This window comes from Thalassophryne amazonica, chromosome 12 (genome assembly GCF_902500255.1).
Source record: "Thalassophryne amazonica chromosome 12, fThaAma1.1, whole genome shotgun sequence".
NCBI lineage: Eukaryota > Metazoa > Chordata > Actinopteri > Batrachoidiformes > Batrachoididae > Thalassophryne > Thalassophryne amazonica.
In genome coordinates, this window is record NC_047114.1 from 83,681,036 (window position 1) to 83,705,932 (window position 24,897).

Below are 24,897 nucleotides of genomic sequence, written 5' to 3' on the forward strand. Positions count from 1 at the left end.
ATTCTTGAGCTGCTTAGGTGGGTAGGGAGAGTTCACATGGGATAAAAAAGCTTTTCAGCCTACCATCCCTGGTTCTCAAGACCAGGCACCTAAGTGGCTCTACTCTCTCTTTTTTTTTTTTTTAAGATACTTCAGTGTACATTAGTAAACACTAGTAGAGGTCCACTTTAGATTTGGAATGTACAATAGAAGATATACCTTACTGAATTTTCATATCAATATGATATACGATATGACTGTTGTGTGGGCCGCCAGAAGAGGAGGTACTGCTGGCCCACCACCAGAGGGCGCCCTGCCTGAAGTGCGGGCTTCAGGCACGAGAGGGCGCTGCCGCCTTACAGGAACAGCCGAGGTGACAGCTGTCACTCATCAACTATGACAGCTGTCACCGATCATCTACACTTCACCCCGGATAAAAGCAGGATGACACCTCCACCACGTCGCCGAGATATCGTACTTCTATGGAGGTAACCTTCTCAGCCTGCATATTCTGATAAGTGATTTCAATAGCTACATTGTTGCAGCTGTCTCCCCAGAGGACCGGCATGGGCCGCGACTGTTTCGCTCTGCTTTCCGCCAGATAAGTGGTTACACAGACGCTGCACGAGTGTGTGTTAGAGGTGGAGGTGGAATTCCCACCGTTGTTGTTACGGGGTGTACACACACCCACACTTGACTGCCTTTGCTCTTCGCCAGCAGTACCAGATCCGACACACGGAGACGGTGGCCACCTGGGGGACTCGGGACCTGGCGGCTCCAGTATCCTTCGGGTTCGGTGGCGGTGGAAATCGTGTGGTTCCGGTTCTTCTCCAGACGGACGTCTCCTATCATCGAGCCTGCCCACACGACACCTTTATCCATTGACTTGTATTTATTCTATAATCTGCTGTGTGTGGTTGTGACATTCACAACACTAAAGTGTTCAAATTTAACTCCTTCTATTGTCCGTTCATTTACGCCCCCTGTTGTGGGTCCGTGTCACTACACTTTCCCAACAGGATATTTCGGCCAGCGTCATGGACTCCGAGGGGCGTCACCCAGCAATTGAACGACCAATGGGAGAGCAGGGTGCACAGGCGTCTGCAGGAGGCGTGATTGGTGAGTTGCAGCACATCCTCACCGCCTTTACGGCTCGGTTGGATCAGATGACCGAGCAAAACATCCTCCTGAACCGCAGGGTGGAGGCTCTCTCCGCACAGGTGGCAGCGAGCGCTCAGGGCGCTGCTGCAGCTCCTCCTCCTGCCGACCCTGTGCAGGATATGAATGTTCCAGTGGTCGTTCAACAACCCCTCCCACCATCCCCTGAAGCATACATAAGCCCCCCAGAGCTGTACGGAGGTTGTGTGGAGACGTGCGCGGACTTTCTCATGCAGTGTTCACTCGTCTTTGCACAACGTGCTTCGTGGTGAGGCACGCGCTTGGGCTACAGCGCTTTGGGAGCAAAACTCACAGCTCCTTACCTCTTATACTGGGTTTGTGAGGGAGTTCATAACAGTGTTTGATCACCCTAACAGAGGAGAGACCGCTTCAACAGTGCTGCTGTCAATGCGACAGGGGCACCGGAGCGCAGCCGAATATGCAGTCGACTTCCGCATCGCGGCTGCGAGGTCCGGCTGGAATAACGTTGCGCTCCGCGCCGCCTTCATAAACGGACTGTCATCTGTCCTGAAGGAGCACCTGGTAGCTAAGGAAGAACCGCGGGATTTAGATGGGCTTATCGATCTCGTTATACGGTTAGACAATCGGTTGGAGGAATGCCGTCGGGAGCGAGACGAAGGACGTGGCCGGGTACGCGCCGTCCCTCTCCCTTCCGGGTTCGAAAAGGTTCCGCCCTCCCCACGCTCCACAGCCGCAGCGCTCCGTGGGGCAACAGCTCCCCCTGCTGACGTTGCTAGGGAAACGCACAGGGCCAAAATGAGAACAGATGACAGAATGAGGAGGCTGATCCGCGGGGAGTGTTTTCTCTGCAGCTCAAGAGAGCACATACAGAAAAACTGCCCCAAACGGCCACAACGACAACACCCGCCCTTAGAGACTGGGCTAAGGGGGGGTCATAACATTCACGTGGGACACACACATATTGCCACACGACTCCCAGTTACAATCCTGAGCGGGGATTTAACCCTTCAAGCCCCAGCACTGGTGGACATGGGGTCAGAAGGGAATCTGCTAGACAGCAGATGGGCAAGGGAGGTAGGGCTCCCTCAGGTGGCGCTTCCTTCACCATTGCAGGTGCGGGCACTAGATGGCACCCTTCTCCCTTTAATCACGCACAAGACACAACCTGTAACTCTGGTGGTGTCTGGAAATCATCGGGAGGAGATCGAGTTTTTTGTGACTCCTTCTACCTCCCGTGTGATTTTGGGTTTCCCGTGGATGTTGAAACACAATCCCTGGATTGATTGGCCATCTGGGGTAGTGGTTCAGTGGAGCGACCCCTGCCATCGGGTGTGTTTAGGATCCTCGGTTCCTCCCGGTTTACATGCTAAGGAGGAGGTCAAAGTCCCTCCCAATCTGACGGCGGTGCCGGTTGAGTACCACGATCTTGCTGACGTCTTCAGCAAGGATCTGGCACTCACCCTTTCCCGCTCACCGTCCGTATGATTGTGCCATTGATTTGGTTCCAGGCGTTGAGTTCCCGTCCAGCAGGCTGTAAAACCTCTCACGACCTGAGCGCGAATCAATGGAGACCTACATTCGGGACTCATTAGCTGCCGGACTGATCCGGAACTCCACCTCCCCGATGGGTGCAGGTTTCTTTTTTGTGGGCAAGAAGGATGGCGGACTCCGTCCATGCATTGATTACAGGGGCTGAATGAGATTACGGTTCGCAACCGATACCCGTTGCCGTTGTTAGATTCCGTGTTCACCCCCCTGCATGGAGCCAAAATCTTTACTAAGCTGGATCTTAGGAATGCGCATCACCTGGTTCGGATCCGGAAGGGAGACGAATGGAAGACGGCATTTAACACCCCGTTAGGTCACTTTGAGTACCTGGTCATGCTGTTCGGCCTCACCAACACCTCCGCGACGTTCCAAGCCTTGGTTAACAACGTCTTGCGGGACTTCCTGCACCGATTCGTCTTCGTATATCTGGACGATATTCTCATCTTTTCTCCGGATCCTGAGACCCATGTCCAGCATGTACGTCAGGTCCTGCAGCGGTTGTTAGAGAACCGACTGTTTGTGAAGGGCGAGAAGTGCGAGTTTCACCGCACTTCTTTGTCCTTCCTGGGGTTTATCATCTCTTCTAACTCCGTCGCCCCTGATCCGGCCAAGGTTGCGGCGGTGAGAGATTGGCCCCAACCAACAAGCCATAGGAAGCTGCAACAGTTCCTCGGCTTCGCTAATTTTTACAGGAGGTTCATTAAGGGGTACAGTCAGGTAGTTAGCCCCCTGACAGCCCTGACCTCACCAAAAGTTCCCTTCACCTGGTCGGATCGGTGCGATGCCGCGTTCAGGGAGTTGAAAACAGCGCTTCTCGTCTGCACCCGTCTTGGTGCAGCCCGATCCCAGTCGCCAGTTTGTGGTTGAAGTGGACGCCTCTGACTCAGGGATAGGAGCCGTGCTATCCCAGAGCGGAGAGACCGATAAGGTTCATCACCCGTGTGCCTATTTTTCCCGTAGGTGACCCCAGCAGAGCGGGAACTATGACGTGGGCAATCGAGAACTCCTAGCGGTGAAAGAGGCTCTGGAGAGTGGAGGACACCTGTTGGATTGAGCGGTCAGTGCCTTTCATGGTTTTTACTGACCACCGGAACCTGGAGTATATCAGGACCGCCAGGCGACCCTTGAAACCCCAGGCAAGCCCGCTGGTCACTGGTTCTTCGGCCGTTTTGACTTCCGAATCACCTACCACCCCGGGACCAAGAACCAGAGGTCGGATGCCTTGTCCCGGGTGCATGAACATGAAGTCAAGACCGAGCTGTCGGATCCACCGGAACCCATCGTACCGGAGTCCACTATCGTGGCCACCCTTACCTGGGACGTGAAGAAGACCATCCGGGAGGCCCTGGCACGGAGCCCGGATCCCGGAACAGGGCCGAAGAACAGACTATACGTCCCACCAGAAGCCAGGGCTGCCGTCCTGGACTTCTGTCACGGGTCCAAGCTCTCCTGCCACCCAGGGGTGCGTAGGACCGTGGCAGTGGTCCGGCAGTGCTTCTGGTGGGCGTCCCTGGAGGCTGACGTCCGGGCTTACATCCAGGCCTGCACCACCTGCGCCAGGGGCAAGGCGGACCACCAAAAGGCACAGGGACTCCTTCAGCCGCTTCCTGTGCCTCATCGCCCCTGGTCCCACATTGGTCTGGGTTTCGTCACGGGCCTCCCGCCGTCCCGGGGGCACACCACCATCCTCACGATAGTGGACCGGTTCTCCAAGGCGGCCCACTTCGTGGCCCTCCCGAAGCTCCCGTCGGCCCAGGAGACAGCGGATCTCCTGGTCCACCATGTCGTACGTCTGCATGGGATACCAACAGACATCGTCTCAGATCGTGGTCCCCAGTTTTCCTCGCAGGTTTGGAGAAGTTTCTGCCGGGAGCTGGGGGCCACCGTGAGCCTCTTGTCAGACCAACGGATAGGCTGAACGGGCTAACCAAGAGCTGGAGCAGGCCCTGCGATGTACCACATCTGCACACCCGACGGCTTGGAGTGAACACCTGGCCTGGATCGAGTATGCGCATAACAGCCAAGTGTCCTCTGCCACCGGCCTCTCCCCGTTCGAGGTGTGTCTGGGGTACCAGCCCCCTTTGTTTCCTGTGGTGGAGGGAGAGGTCGTGTACCCTCGGTCCAGGCCCACCTGCGGAGATGCCGTCGGGTGTGGCGCACCGCCCGTTCAGCCTTGTTGAGGGCCAGGACGAGGGCAAAGTCCCATGCAGACCGTCGACGGTCCCCGGCCCCCGCATATCAGCCCGGGCAGGAGGTGTGGCTATCCACATGGGACATTCCCCTCCAGGTGGATTACCCCAAACTGAAGGACCGGTACATAGGGCCCTTCAGGATCCTCAAGGTCCTCAGTCCCGCCGCAGTGAGGCTCCAACTCCCGGCCTCACTGCGGATCCATCCAGTATTCCACGTGTCAAGGTTGAAACCACATCACACCTCACCCCTCTGTACACCCGGTCCGGCGCCGCCTCCTGCCCGTATCATCGACGGGGAGCCGGCTTGGACAGTGCGCCGGCTCCTGGATGTCCGTCAAATGGGCCGGGGTTTCCAATATTTGGTGGACTGGGAGGGGTATGGACCCGAAGAACGCTCCTGGGTGAAGAGGAGCGTCATCCTGGACCTGGCCCTCCTGGCCGATTTTTACCATCGCCACCCGGACAAGCCTGGTCGGGCGCCAGGAGGCGCCCGTTGAGGAGGGGGTCCTGTTGTGTGGGCCGCCAGATGAGGAGGTACTGCTGGCCCACCACCAGAGGGCGCCCTGCCTGAAGTGCGGGCTTCAGGCACGAGAGGGCGCTGCTGCCTTACAGGAACAGCCGAGGTGACAGCTGTCACTCATCAACTATGACAGCTGTCACCGATCATCTACACTTCACCCCGGATAAAAGCAGGATGACACCTCCACCATGTCGCCGAGATATCGTACTTCTATGGAGGTAACCTTCTCAGCCTGCATATTCTGATAAGTGATTTCAATAGCTACATTGTTGCAGCTGTGTCCCCAGAGGACCGGCGTGGGCCGCGACTGTTTCACTCTGCTTTCCGCCAGATAAGTGGTTACACAGAGCTGCACGAGTGTGTGTTAGAGGTGGAGGTGGAATTCCCACCGTTGTTGTTACGGGGTGTACACAAACCCACACTTGACTGCCTTTGCTCTTCGCCAGCAGTACCAGATCCGACACACGGAGACGGTGGCCACCTGGGGGACTCGGGACCTGGCGGCTCCAGTATCCTTCGGGTTCGGTGGCGGTGGAAATCGTGTGGTTCCGGTTCTTCTCCAGACGGACGTCTCCTATCGTCGAGTCTGCCCACACGACACCTTTATCCATTGACTTGTATTTATTCTATAATCTGCTGTGTGTGGTTGTGACATTCACAACAGTAAAGTGTTCAAATTTAACTCCTTCTATTGTCCGTTCATTTACGCCCCCTGTTGTGGGTCCGTGTCACTACACTTTCCCAACAATGACTATGATTTGACACAAAGTGCAGCAACAGTGAAAATAATAATCAGTTTTATTGCCAGTTTTCTTTAGACAAGTCAGGGGATGGAAACTTGAACATTTCCAAGTCAATGAATACTGTATGTCTTGGACTTCATCTTCAACTTAATCTCAAATGTACTTTCTGTCAAACTGTAGTAGAACTTTCATGTCTTCTTTTTAAGAAAATCCTCCTCTACACCACTTCATCAGGAAGCTGGATTTTATATTTTCAATTCATTTATATCAAGTTGGAGAGATTTGCTTTCAGTTTGAGTTAAGGAAGATAATTTTAGAAAAAAAAATGTATTTGAAATGGAATCAACAAATTAAAATGTGTGAAATACCAAGTGTTCCTATCCTTGTGAGGGCAATTGAGAAACACTGAGAAGCAGCATCTTACATCTCATATATAGTGCAGCAGATAAGAGAATATTTAGAGTGGAATCCTGCAAATGATACAAACATCAAATTCAGCACAAATAATCCATAGACATTAACTCTTTTGAAAAAACTGACTGGCCACTTGAATTTTCAATAGGCAGCCAGGTCGGGGTCAATTAAAGAATTACACAGGGGTCTAAATCAGGGGTGGGTAACTTGTTCCAGAAAGGGCCAAGAGGGTTCAGCTTTTCTTTGCAGCCACTGACTCCACCAGGTGATTTCACTTATTAATATCACTTTGAGCAGATGGAATTAGTTAATCCTGGGTTTGTGGGTTGTGTTTGTGTTCTGTCTCTGGCTCTGTCTCTGTTCTATCTTTCTGCTTGGGTTTTCTCTGTCCTGTTGTTTCTTGCCTTTCTCTCTGGGCTCTTGGTGGTGGGAGTTTCTCTCTGTCTGGCCACACTCCGGTTCTGGGAGCTTCTCCACACACCTGTTCCTGATTTGCAGTTAATCACCTGGGTGCTTTATAAGTCTCACAGTTTGCCTTTGTCCTTCACCAGATCGATGTGCCCAGTGCCTCTTTCCAGCCTTGTTAGTGAACTTTTGCCTTGCTCTGATTGCCTTTTTGTGTGTTTTTACTACCTGCTTATGTACCTCGACCACGCCTTTAGCCTGATGCTCCTGATCCTGTTGCTCTGTTTGGACTGCTTTTCCGTGTACCGACCTCATCCTGAAAACTCAGTAAACGATTTTACACCACACTGCTGTATACCTGCATCCTGCATTTGCGTCCTGCCTGTCCTGTCAACCAACCCTGATAACCCCTGGTCTAAATTAAAAGATGCTCCAATCATATAGAAAACTACACCATCTTATTTGCCTGATCATAAAGATTCCAAAAAAAAGGTTTAGTTTGGACGATCTGTGACTGAATGTTATGGAGTTATGAGGTAAAAGGAGCATTAATGATATCAAAGGTCAGTTTCAGTTTGTACAGGGGTCAAAAGTTAAAGTTGCTCCATTAATTTTGCTCCAGCTGTATTTGTGCTGAATTTGATGCTTGTCTCACCATTTGAAGGATTGTTTCAGTTATCTACTGCACTAATAAGCCAACAACAATAAGCCACCCGAATTAAAGGAGAAATGCTGCTTTTAACAACCTGGATCTCATTTCTGGCATAAAATACGGTTGTTTACTCACCAATATAAGTTTGGTGTGATTAGAAATCCATAGTTCAAATGATGTGTTCAGTTCAAATCTGAGACAAACATTTTTCTTCTTCTACAACCCCTGGCAATAATTATGGAATCACCGGCCTCGGAGGATGTTCATTCAGTTGTTTAATTCTGTAGAAAAAAAGCAGATCACAGACATGACTAAAGTCATTTCAAATGGCAACTTTATGGCTTTAAGAAACACTATAAGAAATCAGGAAAAAAAAATTGTGGCAGTCAATAACGGTTACTTTTTTAGACCAAGCAGAGGGAAAAAATATGGACTCACTCAATTCTGAGGAAAAAATTATGGAATCACCCTGTAAATTTTCATCCCCAAAACTAACACCTGCATCAAATCAGATCTGCTCGTTAGTCTACATCTAAAAAGGAATGATCACACCTTGGAGAGCTTTTACACCAAGTGGACTGACATGAATCATGGCTCCAACACGAGAGATGTCAATTGAAACAAAGGAGAGGATTATCAAACTCTTAAAAGAGGGTAAATCATCACGCAATGTTGTAAAAGATGTTGGTTGTTCACAGTCAGCTGTGTCTAAACTCTGGACCAAATACAAACAACATGGGAAGGTTGTTAAAGGCAAACATACTGGTAGACCAAGGAAGACATCAAAGCGTCAAGACAGAAAACTTAAAGCAATATGTCTCAAAAATCGAAAATGCACAACAAAACAAATGAGGAACGAATGGGAGGAAACTGGAGTCAACATCTGTGACCGAACTGTAAGAAAGCACCTAAAGGAAATGGGATTTACATACAGAAAAGCTAAACGAAAGCCATCATTAACACCTAAACAGAAAAAAACAAGGTTACAATGGGCTAAGGAAAAGCATTCGTTGACTGTGGATGACTGGATGAAAGTCATATTCAGTGATGAATCTCGAATCTGCATTGGGCAAGGTGATGATGCTGGAACTTTTGTTTGGTGCTGTTCCAATGAGATTTATAAAGATGACTGCCTGAAGAGAACATGTAAATTTCCACAGTCATTGATGATATGGGGCTGCATGTCAGGTAAAGGCACTGGGGAGATGGCTGTCATTACATCATCAATAAATGCACAAGTTTACGTTGATATTTTGGACACTTTTCTTATCCCATCAACTGAAAGGATGTTTGGGGATGATGAAATCATTTTTCAAGATGATAATGCATCTTGCCATAGAGCAAAAACAGTGAAAACATTCCTTGCAAAAAGACACATAGGGTCAATGTCATGGCCTGCAAATAGTCCAGAGTGGAAGTTGAAGAAAATGGTCCATGACAAGGCTCCAACCTGCAAAGCTGATCTGGCAACAGCAATCAGAGAAAGTTGGAGCCAGATTGATGAGTACTGTTTGTCACTCATTAAGTCCATGCCTCAGAGACTGCAAGCTGTTATAAAAGCCAGAGGTGGTGCAACAAAATACTAGTGATGTGTTGGAGCGTTCTTTTGTTTTTATGATTCCAAAAAAAAAAGTAACCGTTACTGACTGCCGCAATTTTTTTTCCTGATTTCTTATAGTGTTTCTTAAAGCCAGAAAGTTGCCATTTGAAATGACTTTAGTTTTGTGTCATGTCTGTGATCTGCTTTTTTTCTACAAAATTAAACAACTGAATGAACATCCTCTGAGGCCGGTGATTCCATAATTTTTGCCAGGGGTTGTACTAAGGTTTTAAAATGCAGGTCTTTCAATTAGATGTGTGGTGCCGTGACATGTCAATCATCTGTGGCCAATCAGATTTCAGGGGAGTCCAGTGAAACCCCGGCCTCCACTCTATTCCCTCTCTGTTCCCGCGAGATTCCATGGGATCTCGTCTGTCGATCCAGGAAGTATTTGATATTTGAACATTTCCTGTTTTACTGTTGATTTGAAATTTGGCACTTCCTGTTTAGGACTCCCTGTACCATGAGCGAGCTTCGGGCCACTGTGCGATGCTTCGCTCTTATTATTATTAGAATTATTTACACAGTACTCATACTTCCAACATTGATATGTGCTTTTTTTTTTAGTATAAAACCGTTTATTTCAGAAGTCAGTCAACAGAGGAGCAGCTTGGACTTGACAATCTAACTTCTGTATTGTAAATCCTGCATTGTTCTATTTTTATTTTGGGAAATCTTTGTGTTTATCACTTCTTTCGTGTTATAATTTTGTGTTAACTATGGTTCTTGTTTTTAAAGACATTTCCTTGAAAGATGACACCATGTCAATGCCGGGCACGTCAGATGGTGTCAATGTCATGGGGGTTCTGGTGGTCTCCATGGCCGTTGGCCTTGTTCTGGGTCACATGGAGTCAGAAGGAAAACCTGACGGATTTTTTTGACTGCCTGAATAAAGCCATTATGCATCTAGTCAACTTAATTATCTGGTAAGAAAACAAAACCTCATGAGGTAAAACTGGTTGTTTTCGCATTTAATTCCCCAGTGTCTGCATCTATTTTGTAATATCTTCACATATTATTGTTCAGCTCATCCTGGGCTTGGACAAGATCCTCAATTGTCACATATAGTCAGGTTCCTTGTGCAATTTTGTTAGTGTTTTTTGGAGGTAACTATACCTTTTTTTTAGAAAGCTTAAGATATGAGTGGTGAATGGTGCAGTTATCAAATAACAGCACCATTCTTGGTTCATAGCCTTTATTACCAGTTCCAAGAAGGACTGATTACATTTTTAAATACATTAATAATAGACTGTTACAAATACCTGGATTTGATTAGTAAGGAAAAGACATTCACATGGATCAAGTTCCTATATCCCATATGTTATTGATGTCAGCTATGTGCAATAAAAATCCAAAATGGCAGCACACATTATTCATCAGATTCCATAATTTATAATTGCCATAACAACTTTTCAAAAAAATATGAACATTGTGTTTTCCAAAAATGTATAGTTTACCAAATCATAAAAAAACCCCTCAATGAAATTATACAAGGAACCTGACTATTTCTGAAACTCACTAATTTTGGAAATCAAAGATGGCGGCCATAACACCCATTGTTTTTATGGGTTCCTCACTTCATAAGAGTTCTAAAAATGTATAGTTTTCCAAATCTCCCCCAAAATTTTATGAACCTATGAACCATTACATAAGGAACTAATATGAAGACATACTCTTGTTCACCATTGCAGTGTCTCCTTTTGTCCCACAGGTATTGCCCAGTGGGAATCATTTTCCTACTCACAGAGCAGGTTGCACAGATGTCAGACATTACCATTGTTGGGCTCCAAATTGCCATGTATGCGCTTGTTGTGGTAGTAGGTCTGGCAATCCACAGCTTCATTACCCTTCCTGCCATCTATGCAGTCATCACACATAGGAATCCCTACAGGTTTATGAGTGGCCTACTCCAGGCTCTCTCCACTGCCTTTGGAACTTCATCTAGGTGAGACTTTATACGCCACATACTGTAATACAAGCGCCGAACCAGTTGCACGCGTGTGTGTTCGCGCGCAGGGGACAATGACTACCAAGACATGATTTGACCAAGCTAACTGACGTTGCTAGTTGTTGTAACACACACACACACACACAAAACAAATCTACTGTGTTGTCTGGAGGCTGTTAGCAGGAAGAAATGATGAAAAGCTGGACTCATTTCTGACGTGATTTTTTTTTGTTGCACTGAGGACGTACAGTAGTGTTCAGAATAATAGTAGTGCTATGTGACTAAAAAGATTAATCAAGGTTTTGAGTATATTTCTTATTGTTACATGGGAAACAAGGTACCAATAGATTCAGTAGATTCTCACAAATCCAACAAGACCAAGCATTCATGATATGCACACTCTTAAGGCTATGAAATTGGGCTATTAGTAAAAAAAAGTAGAAAAGGGGGTGTTCACAATAATACTAGTGTGGCATTCAGTCAGTGAGTTCGTCAGTTTTGTGGAACAAACAGGTGTGAATCAGGTGTCGCCTATGTAAGGATGAAGCCAGCACCTGTTGAACATGCTTTTCTATTTGAAAGCCTGAGGAAAATGGGACGTTCAAGACAATGTTCAGAAAAACAGCGTAGTTTGATTAAAAAGTTGACTGGAGAGGGGAAAACTTATACGCAGGTGCAAAAAATGGTAGGCTGTTCATCTACAATGATCTCCAATGCTTTAAAATGGACAAAAAAAAAACAAAAAAAAAAAAACAGAGACGCGTGGAAGAAAATGGAAAACAACCATCAAAATGGATAGAAGAATAACCAGAATGGCAAAGGCTCACCCATTGATCAGCTCCAGGATGATCAAAGACAGTCTGGCGTTACCTGTAAGTGCTGTGACAGTTAGAAGACGCCTGTGTGAAGCTAATTTATTTGCAAGAATCCCCTGCAAAGTCCTTCTGTTAAATAAAAGACATGTGCAGAAGAGGTTACAATTTGCCAAAGAACACATCAACTGGCCTAAAGAGAAATGGAGGAATATTTTGTAGACTGATGAGAGTAAAATTGTTCTTTTTGGGTCCAAGGGCCACAGACAGTTTGTGAGACGACCCCCAAACTCTGAATTCAAGCCACAGTTCACAGTGAAGATAGTGAAGCATGGTGGTACAAGCATCATGATATGGGCATGTTTCTCCTACTATGGTGTTGGGCCTATATATTGCATACCAGGTATCATGGATCAGTTTGGATATGTCAAAATTCCTGAAGAGGTCATGTTGCCTTATGCTAAAGAGGACATGCCCTTGAAATGGGTGTTTCAACAACACAATGACCCCACGCACACTAGTAAACAAGCAAAATCTTGGTTCCAAACCAACAAAATTAATGCCTCGCAGATGTGAAGAAATCATGAAAAACTGTGGTTATACAACTAAATACTAGTTTAGTGATTCACAGGATTGCTAAAAAAGCAGTTTGAACATAATAGTTTTGAGTTTGTAGCGTCAACAGCAGATGCTACTATTATTGTGAACACCCCCTTTTCTACTTTTTTTTTTACTAATAGCCCAATTTCATAGCCTTAAGAGTGTGCATATCATGAATGCTTGGTCTTGTTGGATTTGTGAGAATCTACTGAATCTACTGGTACCTTGTTTTCCATGTAGCAATAAGAAATACGAGGTCTGTCAATAAAGTATAGGTCCTTTTTATTTTTTCAAAAACTATATGGATTTCATTCATATGTTTTTACGTCAGACATGCTTGAACCCTCGTGCGCATGCGTGAGTTTTTCCACGCCTGTCGTTGACGTCATTCTCCTGTGAGCACTCCTTGTGGGAGGAGTCGTCCAGCCCCTCGTCGGAATTCCTTTGTCTGAGAAGTTGCTGAGAGACTGGCACTTTGTTTGATCAAACTTTTTTCAAAACCTGTGAGGCACATCGAAGTGGACATGGTTCGAAAAATTCAGCTGGTTTTTGGTGAAAATTTTAACGGCTGATGAGAGATTTTGAGGTGATACTGTCGCTTTAAGGACTTCCCATGGAGCAGGACGTCGTGCAGCGCTCCCAGGCGCCATCGTCAGCCTGTTTCAAGCTGAAAACCTCCACATTTCAGACTCTATTGATGAGAAAACAGAGAAGTTTCAGAAGAAGTTGGTTTCAGCATTTTATCCGGATATTCCACTGTTAAAGGAGATTTTTTTTAATGAAAGACGTGCGTACGCATCACTGGACTACACTTTACAATTTAGCAAGAGTGGAACACCAAAATGTAAGACACTTTTCTGTTGTTTATAAATTAATAAAATATCAAATGACAAGCATCTATTTTAGCCATTATATAAAACAAATAATGAATGTTTTTACATTGTTTGATTATTTAATTCAGTCATGAAATATTCGTACCATTGAACTCGTAAACATTCATTATTTATATACTACTTCCTGGAACAAACATATTTTTTGGTTTCAAACATTTTTGACCTTTCAACTTTATTTTAAAAATGTTAATGGACTCAAAGACTGTAGAAATTCATTTAGTAGAAGCTAAATGATCCAATAATAGTTTTCAAAGTTAGCTCAAAAGCTAATCTGTTAACAAAAATATTAGCTTCGCTAATTAGCGGTAAGTGGAACTGTACCCACCTGTTAGCTGTTTGCTCTCATCCAGTTTATTGGAAAAGTTGTATTATTACGCCCATCATCAACAGTACTCTTTGGGTTTTCCACAGCTCTGCCACCTTGCCTGTGACTTTTCAGTGTTTGGAGGAGACTCACAACATGGACAAACGGGTCACACGCTTCATGCTTCCTGTTGGAGCCACCATGAACATGGATGGTGGAGCGCTCTATGAAGCAGTAGCTGCTTTATTCATCGCCCAGAATCACGACATGGACTTTAACCTGGGACAAATCATCATTCTCAGGTATATCAAACAACAATTTCAAACATGTACTAACAGTACACTTAGTTTACACATTTAGGAAATTCTGGGGGACACTGTGATATTCTGTGAATTGATTTAAACATTTAAATAGTTATTTTTTTCAGACACCTAAATGTATGTTGAGGCATCCACATCTTTAGAAGCTTATATTTCTTCCCTTCATGTTATGTGTCGACGCGGGTTGAGGAGCGGACCTGCGTCAGACAGGACCCAGCGCTAAAAATAACCAGAAAGCGGTTCCAAACAGAAACTATTTATTATTCACCTGTGCTTAAAAGTGTAAAAACATAAAAACAACGTCCCTCTGGTGGAGTGATTCGTGGCTCGCTCTCCAGCGCCCGCAAGGATTAAAGCCGGCGCTCCTGGACTTCCTACCACCGCCAAACACCCCCCAGGTGGACACGACAAACTGATTCTCTGTGAAGCAAAGAGAAGGTGAGGTAAGTCAACAGATACAACTATATCTTCCAATAAACACACGCTATCAGCAACACACTCAGGTCAGTGTCCTTTTTTACTTTATGCAAATGAGCAGCTTCTCACAACAAGTGGAGGATCACTTATCCTTCACGCCACAGCAGTGAGAAGCAAACTGCACAATTCTCTTCACAATTCCAGTATACTGTGTAACAAAACACCAAGTTACTATCAACAATTACTTAAACACTTAATTACCTTTTGTGTGTGCTGACAGCATGTGTCCTCACCCCTCCCTGCTTCACGGGCTCGATGTGTCAAAACCCAGGCGCGGTCCTCAGCGTCTCACAAACGAACGTCACAAGGTCGAGTTCCCGGCAGTTCTGCTTGAATCACACATGACTTAAATGCAGAACGCCATCCAATTATCTGCTTCAGCTGCAAGTCGTCCAGGTTGCACGTGAGCACCAATCACAGGTGCTTTCCATGATGTTGATGAGGGTGAAGACTCTTCAGCCAGCACCTTCTTCACAGACAAATCAGCCCTCATGCCACCTGGAGAGCAAAGAAAAGAAAAGAACACCAAAACATCCAGCCACGCCCCCCCAACACACAACACTTCATCTGTCTTCTAAAAGGGAAACAGTTTGGTTGGGGAAGTACTGTAACCTATGAAGGATTCACATTCCATCCAGGGAGAGTCATAAAAGTATAGGGCCCAATGGGCCTCAGGGCCTTTAGAGAACGTAGTTCTTGATTACTTCCATCAATGAGATTTTGCCATCAGTCAGGTTATCAAGATTAAGGACAAAAGTATGAAAAAATATTTCAAAATTCTTTTTATTTTCAGCTGTTTAGGCATTCACTTTTTAAAAAAATATAGCTTGGATGTGAATTGGATTATTTGAATAATAGAGACAAAATACACTGAGTTACTGCCTGAATATTTGAAGGACCTCCAAGAAGTTGTTGGACATTATGGTGCAGAAATAACAACCTGGGGCCTCATGTACAAAACATGCTTATGCACAAAAACCTGGTGTACGTCCGTCTCCATGCCAACGTTCAGATGTATCAAAAGTGAAATGAATGTGGAAATGTGCAGTGCGTCACGCAAAAAATCCTGGCTGGTGTACTCGCGTTTCTACAGCTATTGTTCCACTGTGAACATGTAAAGATGATGAGATGAGTGATGTGCACATCAGTGACACACTGATGAACAATTAACACAACCACATGTTTGCAATTATATGGATGGATATAAAAGCATGCACAAAGTAATGAGGGAAATGGCATCCTGCGCTAGTGTTGTTAGAGGACTTTGCAAATGGTGCAATTCATCGTGAGCATGTATTCAGGGAATGCAAGGATTTACTCGCAAATGAGGACAATTGGCTCATAAATTGATTTTGATTACCAAGGCCACTGTTACTGGAGTTGCGCACAGAACTGCGGCCGGCCCAGAACATAATACGATGATGAGCCAGGGGTTGTCTGTGCCCACACAGGTGCTGGCAACAGGAGCATTCCAGCGTGCACTGGCTCATCGGTCAGGTGTGTGCCAGTAAACCTTGCGCTGAGCCATGCCAGCTGTGTGGAACGTAATCATCTGAATCTCATCGAGGTACATCACATCAAAAAATTACAGCGCATTTTGCAGTGAGAGCCAGTTTTGCATATGTAATCGGAGCTATTAACGGCACACATATTGCTATAAAGACGCCATCACATAATGATTTTTTTTTTGTTAATAGGAAACATTTTTATTCCATCAGTGTTCAAATCATGTGTGGTGCGCAAATGCGCATCAGGCTGGAAGCTGCACAGTGTGCGATGGGGGGGAGGGGGGGAGCTCCTGGGTGGTTAAATAATTTATCTGTGTAATTGTTCCTAATAAAAAGCAGCATGGACACATTTGGGCACGTGCACGCTCAAATATGTTTTTTATTTTTATTTTGTTTTTTATTATGTTTTCTTTTTCTTATTGGTGGAACTAGAGAGCTTCTTAACAAGCCCCTGACTGAGTTCAGTATTTGTCAATATTTGTCAGCCGCCGTACACCTAATATCTTTTTACTTCAGCTCACTTCAGCATTTACACATACAGAAACGTATGCGTTTTACATGACAGTGAGCTGAGAGAATGGTGATCTAACCACAGCTTTCATTGTTTTTGCATGTTGTCTCTGAAAGTTCTTTAATTTTTACACATAACAACACAGAGACGATGGCAGGTCATCAAACACACAACACTCTACACTTATTTAGTTTGGTTGTGTCAGCACGATACAACCAAACTATTTGAATTTTCAGATAGAGGCGTGGCCAGGGAGGAGTTTGGTGTGTGTGCCTGTGTGCTAAATTCCATTTTCAGTGGGATGTACAAACTGAACATGCGTGGATTCATGTCTACGCACACTTTAATACATCTGAATATATTTCTGCTTACGGCTGATTCAGGGTTTTGGCGTACGCTAACTTTTAGTAGAAAGTCAACGCAAGTCTTTGTACATGAGGCCCCTGGTCCTTAACACCACCAAATGAAGAAAGTTATAATGGATTTCAGGAGGAATAGATCCGACCATCAGTCCCTACACATCAACAGAGACTGTGTAGAGAGCGTCTCTGACTTCAGGTTTCTGTGACTGTACCTGAATGACGTCCTCACCTGGAAAACCAACACCACTGTGCTGATCAAGAAGGCACAGCAGCATCTCCATTTCCTGAGGGTCCTGAAAAACTATGCCCTAGCCAAGGAGCTGCTGGTGTCCTTCTACAGATGCTCGATTGAAGGTTTACCAGCGTACTACATCCTAGTGTGGTTTGCCAGCTGCAAGACAGTGCTCCAGAGGGTCATAAACACAGCCCCAGAAGATCTCTCCTCTCCTTAGAGGAGCTGTACAGGTCCCGCTGCAACAGAAAAGCCTGCAGTATCGTGAAGGACACATCCCATCCAGCACATCACATGTTCCAGCGACTACCCTCAGGAAGACGGTACAGGACAATAAAAGCAAAGACAAAAATTTTGACTAATTTCGAAGAAGTTGTGGGACATTATGTCCGGCCTACACACAGGTACTTTGAGTGCTGTGCGGAGCGTGTGCAAAATCTCTGGATTTTTTTTTACAGTGAATATTAGTGCTTCTCAGGAATGTGTTCTGGCTCCAACAATGTTCAGTGATTCCATGGACTTTGTGTTGAATAGGGTTTTGGAAGCCACTGGCTTGGGTGCCTTGGTTGTTGACGAAAGGTTTACTGGTTGTGACTTTGCGGACGAGGCTGTGATCTGCAAGGAATCAATTGATACCTTGACTGCAGAAGCTGAGTGAGGAATCAGTGTTCGGGTTTGTGAATGTGCTGGATCAAGACAAAGATCCAGGTTTTCAATGACTTCCTGGGCTCAGCCAAGTGGATCTGCATGCTGTGAAAGTGTTAGACTTTTAGAACGAGGGCCTCCAACTCTGTTTCTGGAGGGCACCTACCCTACTTGTTTTCCATGTCTCACTACTGCAACAGGAGGAGAGGGATAATATGGAGGGCAGGTACCCACCATGAGTAACGTTGGTGATGCCTGTTCTGGAGACATTCACTTATCTCAGCAGTGACATTTTTGTCTCTGGGTCCTCGGCCTTTGAAATCGACATACACCTGGGAAGAGCTATGGAGTCCTGGGTTCACTGGACATATGGGTGTTTGGTGATGCTCACATCTTTTCAGTAGAACAAATGTCCAGCTCTTTAGGGGCCTGGTGCTTCCTGTCTCACTGTATGGTTGCAAGACGTGGATTCTAACTAGTGACCTAAGATGCCTTTGATACTAGGTCTCTTTAGACAGTCCTTGGGTACAGCTGGAACGACTTTGTGTCAAATAAACAATTACTTGGGGAGACCAAAGTGAGGAATACCACTTGCATTGTGAGGGAATGTCAGCTACAGTTCTTTGTCATGATCCAGCACACAGGTGCCTCAGTGTCGAGGACCCCAGCAGTTGCAGAAGGGCAAGGTGATCCCCACATTTCACATTTCAAAATAACAACGCTTTACTGTTGTGAATGTGCACAACGAATACAACCAATCACAGCAATGGACAACAGTCAATTCACAAAAGTGTCGTGTGGGCAGGCTCGAAGATAGGAGACGCCTCTCCAAGGTAAGACCGGAACCACACGGCTTCCTCCGCCACAGGACCCCGGGAATACTGGAGCCGCCAAGTCCCGAACTCCCAGGTGGCCACTGCCTCCGCGTGTCGGACCTGGTACTGCTGGCGAGGAGCAAAGAACAGTTAGATGGGGGCGCGTATGCACCCAGGACTCCGAACAGCAGGAAAGGTACCTCCACCTCTCGTTGGAACAGTAATCCAAAAAACTAGCTCAATCCAAAAGATGCACTCTATTTGCTTTGATACGTTACCTCTCTGGTAGAAACGATATCTCGGCAAATGAGGTGGAGATGCTGTCCTGCTGATATACCTCCGTAGTGATTGGGATCAGCTGTCTCCGGTGATGGGTGACAGCTGTCATCCTGGCTGCTCCTGTAAGGCGGCAGCGCCCTCCGGTGCCTGGAGCCCGCACTCCAGGCAGGGCGCCCTCTAGTGGTCGTGGGCCAGCAGTACCTCCTCTTCAGCGACCCACACAACAGGACCCCCCCCTCAACGGGCGCCTCCTGGTGCACGACCGGGTTTGTCAGGGTGGCGACGGTAGAAGTCGGCCAGGAGGGCCGGGTCCAGGATGAAGCCCTTCTTCACCCAGGAGCGTTCTTCGGGGCCGTACCCCTCCCAGTCCACCAGATACTGAAAATCCTGGCCCATTCGTCGGACGTCGAGGAGCCGGCGCACGGTCCAAGCCGGCTCTCCGTCAATGATCCGGGCAGGAGGTGGCGCCGGACCCGGAGTGCAGAGGGGTGAGGTGTGATGGGGTTTAATCCTTGACACATGGAATACCGGGTGAATCCGCAGTGAGGCCGGAAGCCGGAGCCTCACTGCGGCGGGATTGATGACCTTGAGTATTTTGTAGGGGCCGATGTATCGTTCTTGCAGTTTCGGGGAGTCCACTTGAAGGGGAATGTCTTTGGTGGACAACCAGACCTCCTGCCCTGGACGATACGTGGGAGCCGGGGCCCGCCGCCGGTCTGCATGGTTCTTCGCCCTCGTCCGGGCCTTCAACAAAGCAGAACGGGCGGCACGCCACACCCGACGGCACTTCCATAGGTGGGCCTGGACCGAGGGCACACCGACCTCCCCCTCAACCACCGGAAACAACGGGGGTTGATACCCCAAACACACCTCAAAGGGGGAGAGGCCGGTGGCGGACGACACTTGACTGTTGTGCGCGTACTCGATCCAGGCCAGGTGGGTACTCCAGGCCGTCGGGTGCGCGGCTGTCACACAGCGCAAGGTTTGCTCCATCTCCTGGTTTGCCCGTTCTGCTTGTCCGTTGGTCTGGGGGTGGTACCCGGACAAGAGACTGACCGTGGCCCCCAGTTCCCGGCAAAAGCTCCTCCAAACCTGCAAGGAGAACTGGGGACCGCGATCGGAGACGATGTCTGATGGTATCCCATGCAGACGGACGACATGGTGGACTAGGAGGTCCGCTGTCTCCTGGGCCGTTGGAGCTTCGGGAGGGCCACGAAGTGGGCCGCCTTGGAGAATCGGTCCACTATCGTGAGGACGACGGTGTTTCCCTGGGACGGCGGGAGACCCGTGACAAAATCCAGGCCGATGTGGGACCAGGGGCGATGAGGCACGGGCAGCGGCTGTAGCAATCCCGGTGTCTTACGGTGATCCGCCTTGCCCCTGGCACAGGTGGTACAGGCCTGGATGTAACCCCGGACGTCGGCCTCCAGGGACGCCCACCAGAAGCGCTGCCGGACGACTGCCACGGTTCTTCGCACCCCAGGGTGACAGGAGAGCTTAGAACCGTGACAGAAGTCCAGAACTGCAGCCCTGGCTTCTGGTGGGACGTAGAGTTTGTTCTTCGGTCCGGTTCCGGGGTCCGGGTCTCGTGTCAGGGCCTCCCGGATGGTTTTCTCCACGTCCCAGGTGAGGGCGGCCACGATAGCGGACTCCGGGATGATGGGTTCCGGGGGATCCGACGGCTCCGTTTTGACCTCATCTTCGTGTACCCGGGACAAGGCATCCGATCTTTGGTTTTTGGTCCCGGGACGGTAGGTGATCCGGAAGTCAAAACGGCCGAAGAACAGTGACCAGCGGGCTTGCCTGGGGTTCAGTCGCTTGGCGGTCCTGATATACTCCAGGTTCCGGTGGTCAGTGAAAACCGTGAATGGCACGGACGTTCCCTCCAACAGATGTCTCCACTCCTCAAGAGCCTCTTTCACCGCAAGGAGCTCTCGATTGCCGACGTCATAGTTCCGTTCGGCTGGGGTCAACCTGCGGGAAAAATAGGCACACGGGTGAAGGACCTTATCGGTCTTCCCGCTCTGGGACAGCACGGCTCCTATCCCTGAGTCCGAGGCGTCCACTTCAACCACTAACTGGCGACTAGGATCGGGCTGCACCAGAACGGGTGCAGACGAGAAGCGCCGTTTCAACTCCTTAAACGCGGCATCGCACCGATCCGACTGGGTGAAGGGAACTTTTGGTGAGGTCAGGGCTGTCAGGGGGCTAACTACCTGACTGTAGCCCTTAATGAACCTCCTGTAGAAATTAGCAAAGCCTAGGAACTGTTGCAACTTCCTACGGCTTGTTGGTTGGGGCCAGTCTCTCACCGCCACAACCTTGGCCGGATCAGGAGCGACGGAGTTGGAGGAGATGATGAACCCCAGGAAGGACAAAGAAGTGCGGTGGAACTCACACTTCTCGCCCTTCACAAACAGCCGGTTCTCTAACAACCGCTGCAGGACCTGACGTACATGCCGGACATGAGTCTCAGGATCCGGAGAAAAGATGAGTATATCGTCTAGATATACGAAGACGAATCGGTGCAGGAAGTCCCGCAATACATCGTTAACCAAGGCTTGGAACGTCGCGGGGGCGTTTGTGAGGCCGAACGGCATGACCAGGTACTCAAAGTGACCTAAGGGGGTGTTGAATGCCGTCTTCCACTCGTCTCCCTTCCGGATCCGAACCAGATGATACGCGTTTCTAAGATCAAGCTTGGTAAAAATCTTGGCTCCATGCAGGGGCGTGAACACCGAATCCAACAGGGGTAACGGGTATCGGTTGCGAACCGTGATTTCGTTCAGCCCCCTATAATCGATGCATGGACGAAGTCCGCCATCTTTTTTACCCACGAAAAAGAAACCTGCGCCCATCGGGGAGGTGGAATTTCGGATCAACCCGGCAGCTAACGAGTCCCGGATGTAGGTCTCCATTGATTCGCGCTCAGGTCGTGAGAGGTTGTACAGTCTACTGGACGGGAACCCACTGCCTGGAACCAAATCGATGGCACAATCGTACGGACGGTGGGGGGGGAGTGTGAGCGCCATATCCTTGCTGAACACGTCGACAAGGTCGTGGTACTCCACCGGCACCGTCCCCAGATTGGGCGGGACTCTGACCTCCTCCTTAGCTTGGGAGCCGGGAGGAACCGAGGACCTAGACACACCCGATGGCAGGTCTCGCTCCACTGAACCACTACCCCGGACGGCCAATCAATCCGGGGATTGTGCTTCAACATCCAGGGAAAGCCTAAAACCACACGGGAAGTGGCCTGAGTCACAAAAAACTCGATCACCTCCCGGTGGTTTCCTGACACCACCAGCGTTACAGGTGGTGTCTTATGTGTGATCGGAGGGAGCAGGGAGCCATCTAGTGCTCGAACCTGCACAGGCAAGGTAAGCGCCACCAGAGGGAGCCCTATCTCCCTGGCCCATCTGCAGTCCAACAGATTCCCCTCAGAGCTCGTGTCCACCAGTGCTGGGGCCTTCAGGGTTAAATCCTCATACAGGATCGTGACTGGGAGTCGTGTAGCAATGTGGGTGTGTCCCACGTGAATGTCTCGGCCCACCCCTAGCCCAGTCTCTAGGGGCGGGCGTTGGTGTTGTAACCGCTCGGGGCAGTCTCTCACATGGTGCTCTAGTGCACCACAAACAAAACAAGCTCCATGGGCCCGTCTCCTCTGTGCAGCTGGTGCCCTAAATGTTGCCCTACTCGTGTCCATAGCTTCGTCAGTAGGGGGAGCTGTGGCCCCACGGAGCGCAGGGGCCATGGAGTGTGGGGAAGGCGGAGCGCGGTCGGAACCGGAAGGGAGAGGGACGGCGCGTGCCCGGCCACGCCCTTCGTCTCGTTCCCGCCGACGTTCTTCTAACCGGTTGTCCAACCGTATGACAAGATCGATAAGCCCGTCTAAATCCCGCGGTTCGTCCTTAGCCACCAGGTGCTCCTTGAGAACCAAAGACAGTCCGTTTACAAAGGCGGCGCGGAGGGCAGCGTTATTCCAGCCGGATCTCGCAGCCGCTATGCGGAAGTCGACTGCATAAACAGCTGCGCTCCGGCGCCCCTGTCTCATTGACAGTAGCACGGTTGAAGCGGTTTCTCCTCTATTAGGGTGATCGAACACGGTTCTGAGCCCCCTCACAAACCCATCGTATGTCAGAAGGAGCCGTGAATTCTGCTCCCAGAGCGCTGTAGCCCAAGCGCGTGCCTCACTGCGAAGCAGGTTTATGACATAAGCTACTTTACTAGCATCGGTCGCGTACATAACGGGACGCTGTGCGAAGACGAGCGAACACTGCATCAGAAAATCCGCGCACGTCTCCACACAGCCTCCGTACGGCTCTGGAGGGCTTATGTATGCTTCCGGGGAAGGAGGGAGAGGTCGTTGAACAACCAGTGGAACGTCAACGTTACGCACAGGATCTACGGGAGGGAGAGCCGCAGCGGCGCCCGGAGGGCGCGCTTCCACCTGCGCGGCGAGAGCCTCCACCCTGCGGTTCAGGAGGACGTTCTGCTCGGTCATGAAATCCAACCGAGTCGTGAAAGCGGTGAGGATCCGCTGCAACTCACCGATTACCCCTCCCGCGGACGCCTGCGCGTCCTGTTCTTCCATTGGCCGTTCAAACAGCCGGTTGACGCCCCTCGGATCCATGACGCTGGCCGAGATATCCTGTTGGGAAAGTGTAGGAACACGGACCCACAACAGGGGGCGCAAATGAACGGACAATGGAGTAAGTCAAAATAACAACGCTTTACTGTTGTGAATGTGCACAACGAATACAACCAATCACAGCAATGGACAACAGTCAATTCACAAAAGTGTCGTGTGGGCAGGCTCGAAGATAGGAGACGCCTCTCCAAGGTAAGACCGGAACCACACGGCTTCCTCCGCCACAGGACCCCGGGAATACTGGAGCCGCCAAGTCCCGAACTCCCAGGTGGCCACTGCCTCCGCGTGTCGGACCTGGTACTGCTGGCGAGGAGCAAAGAACAGTTAGATGGGGGCGCGTATGCACCCAGGTCTCCGAACAGCAGGAAAGGTACCTCCACTTCTCGTTGGAACAGTAATCCAAAAAACTGGCTCAATCCAAAAGATGCACTCTATTTGCTTTGATACGTTACCTCTCTGGTAGAAACGATATCTCGGCAAATGAGGTGGAGATGCTGTCCTGCTGATATACCTCCGTAGTGATTGGGATCAGCTGTCTCCGGTGATGGGTGACAGCTGTCATCCTGGCTGCTCCTGTAAGGCGGCAGCGCCCTCCGGTGCCTGGAGCCCGCACTCCAGGCAGGGCGCCCTCTAGTGGTGGTGGGCCAGCAGTACCTCCTCTTCAGCGGCCCACACAACATTCCATCCAGGACCATAGGTAGTTGCGTAGTGTGGTAGATGTAACATTTAATTCAATTCACACTTGGATGGTAAGCTCTAACCTTACCATCCAAGTCTGTACAGACCTAAGCCATACTCTCTAATAACTAGTATTGTATTGCTTAACCATGACTGTTCTCTTGCTCAGTATGATCGTCACAGCTGTAAGCACGGGTGCAGCAGGTGTTAAAGATTTTGTATATATGTTATCACTGTTAAACGTTTGTACATTTGTCTTCTTTCTCATGAGAACGGTGTTGTGCTGTTTTGCACTTCACCCTGAGAACGTACGTGTTATTCAACCTTGTTTTAGCTTTGTCTTCTTTCTCATGAGAACGGAGATGTGCTGTTTTGCACCTGTCTTAATGCAATCCTGAGAATTCAATTTTGTTTTAGCACTCTGGGGTCAATCTGAGCTGGGAATGAAGGACTGGATGTACTTATTGTTATAACATAACTTTGTTTTCGCAGCCTCTAACGACTGGGAGCAAGAGAACGTTTTGACTATTGTGATGTGGTGTTTAGTGTGAAGGAGTGTGGAAGACAGGACACTTCAGGCAGATGCAGAACAGCTGATACCTGCAACAGACGAACGAGATGTGCTGACCTGAAGTGTTCTTCCTTACAGCTGCACTTGACGTATGCGTT

General features: G+C 48.7%; 1 pseudogene; it reads left to right on the forward strand.

Annotated features, from left to right (window-relative positions):
- Window positions 1–24,897, forward strand: part of LOC117521679 — a 53,793-nt pseudogene that overhangs the window by 18,608 nt on the left and 10,288 nt on the right.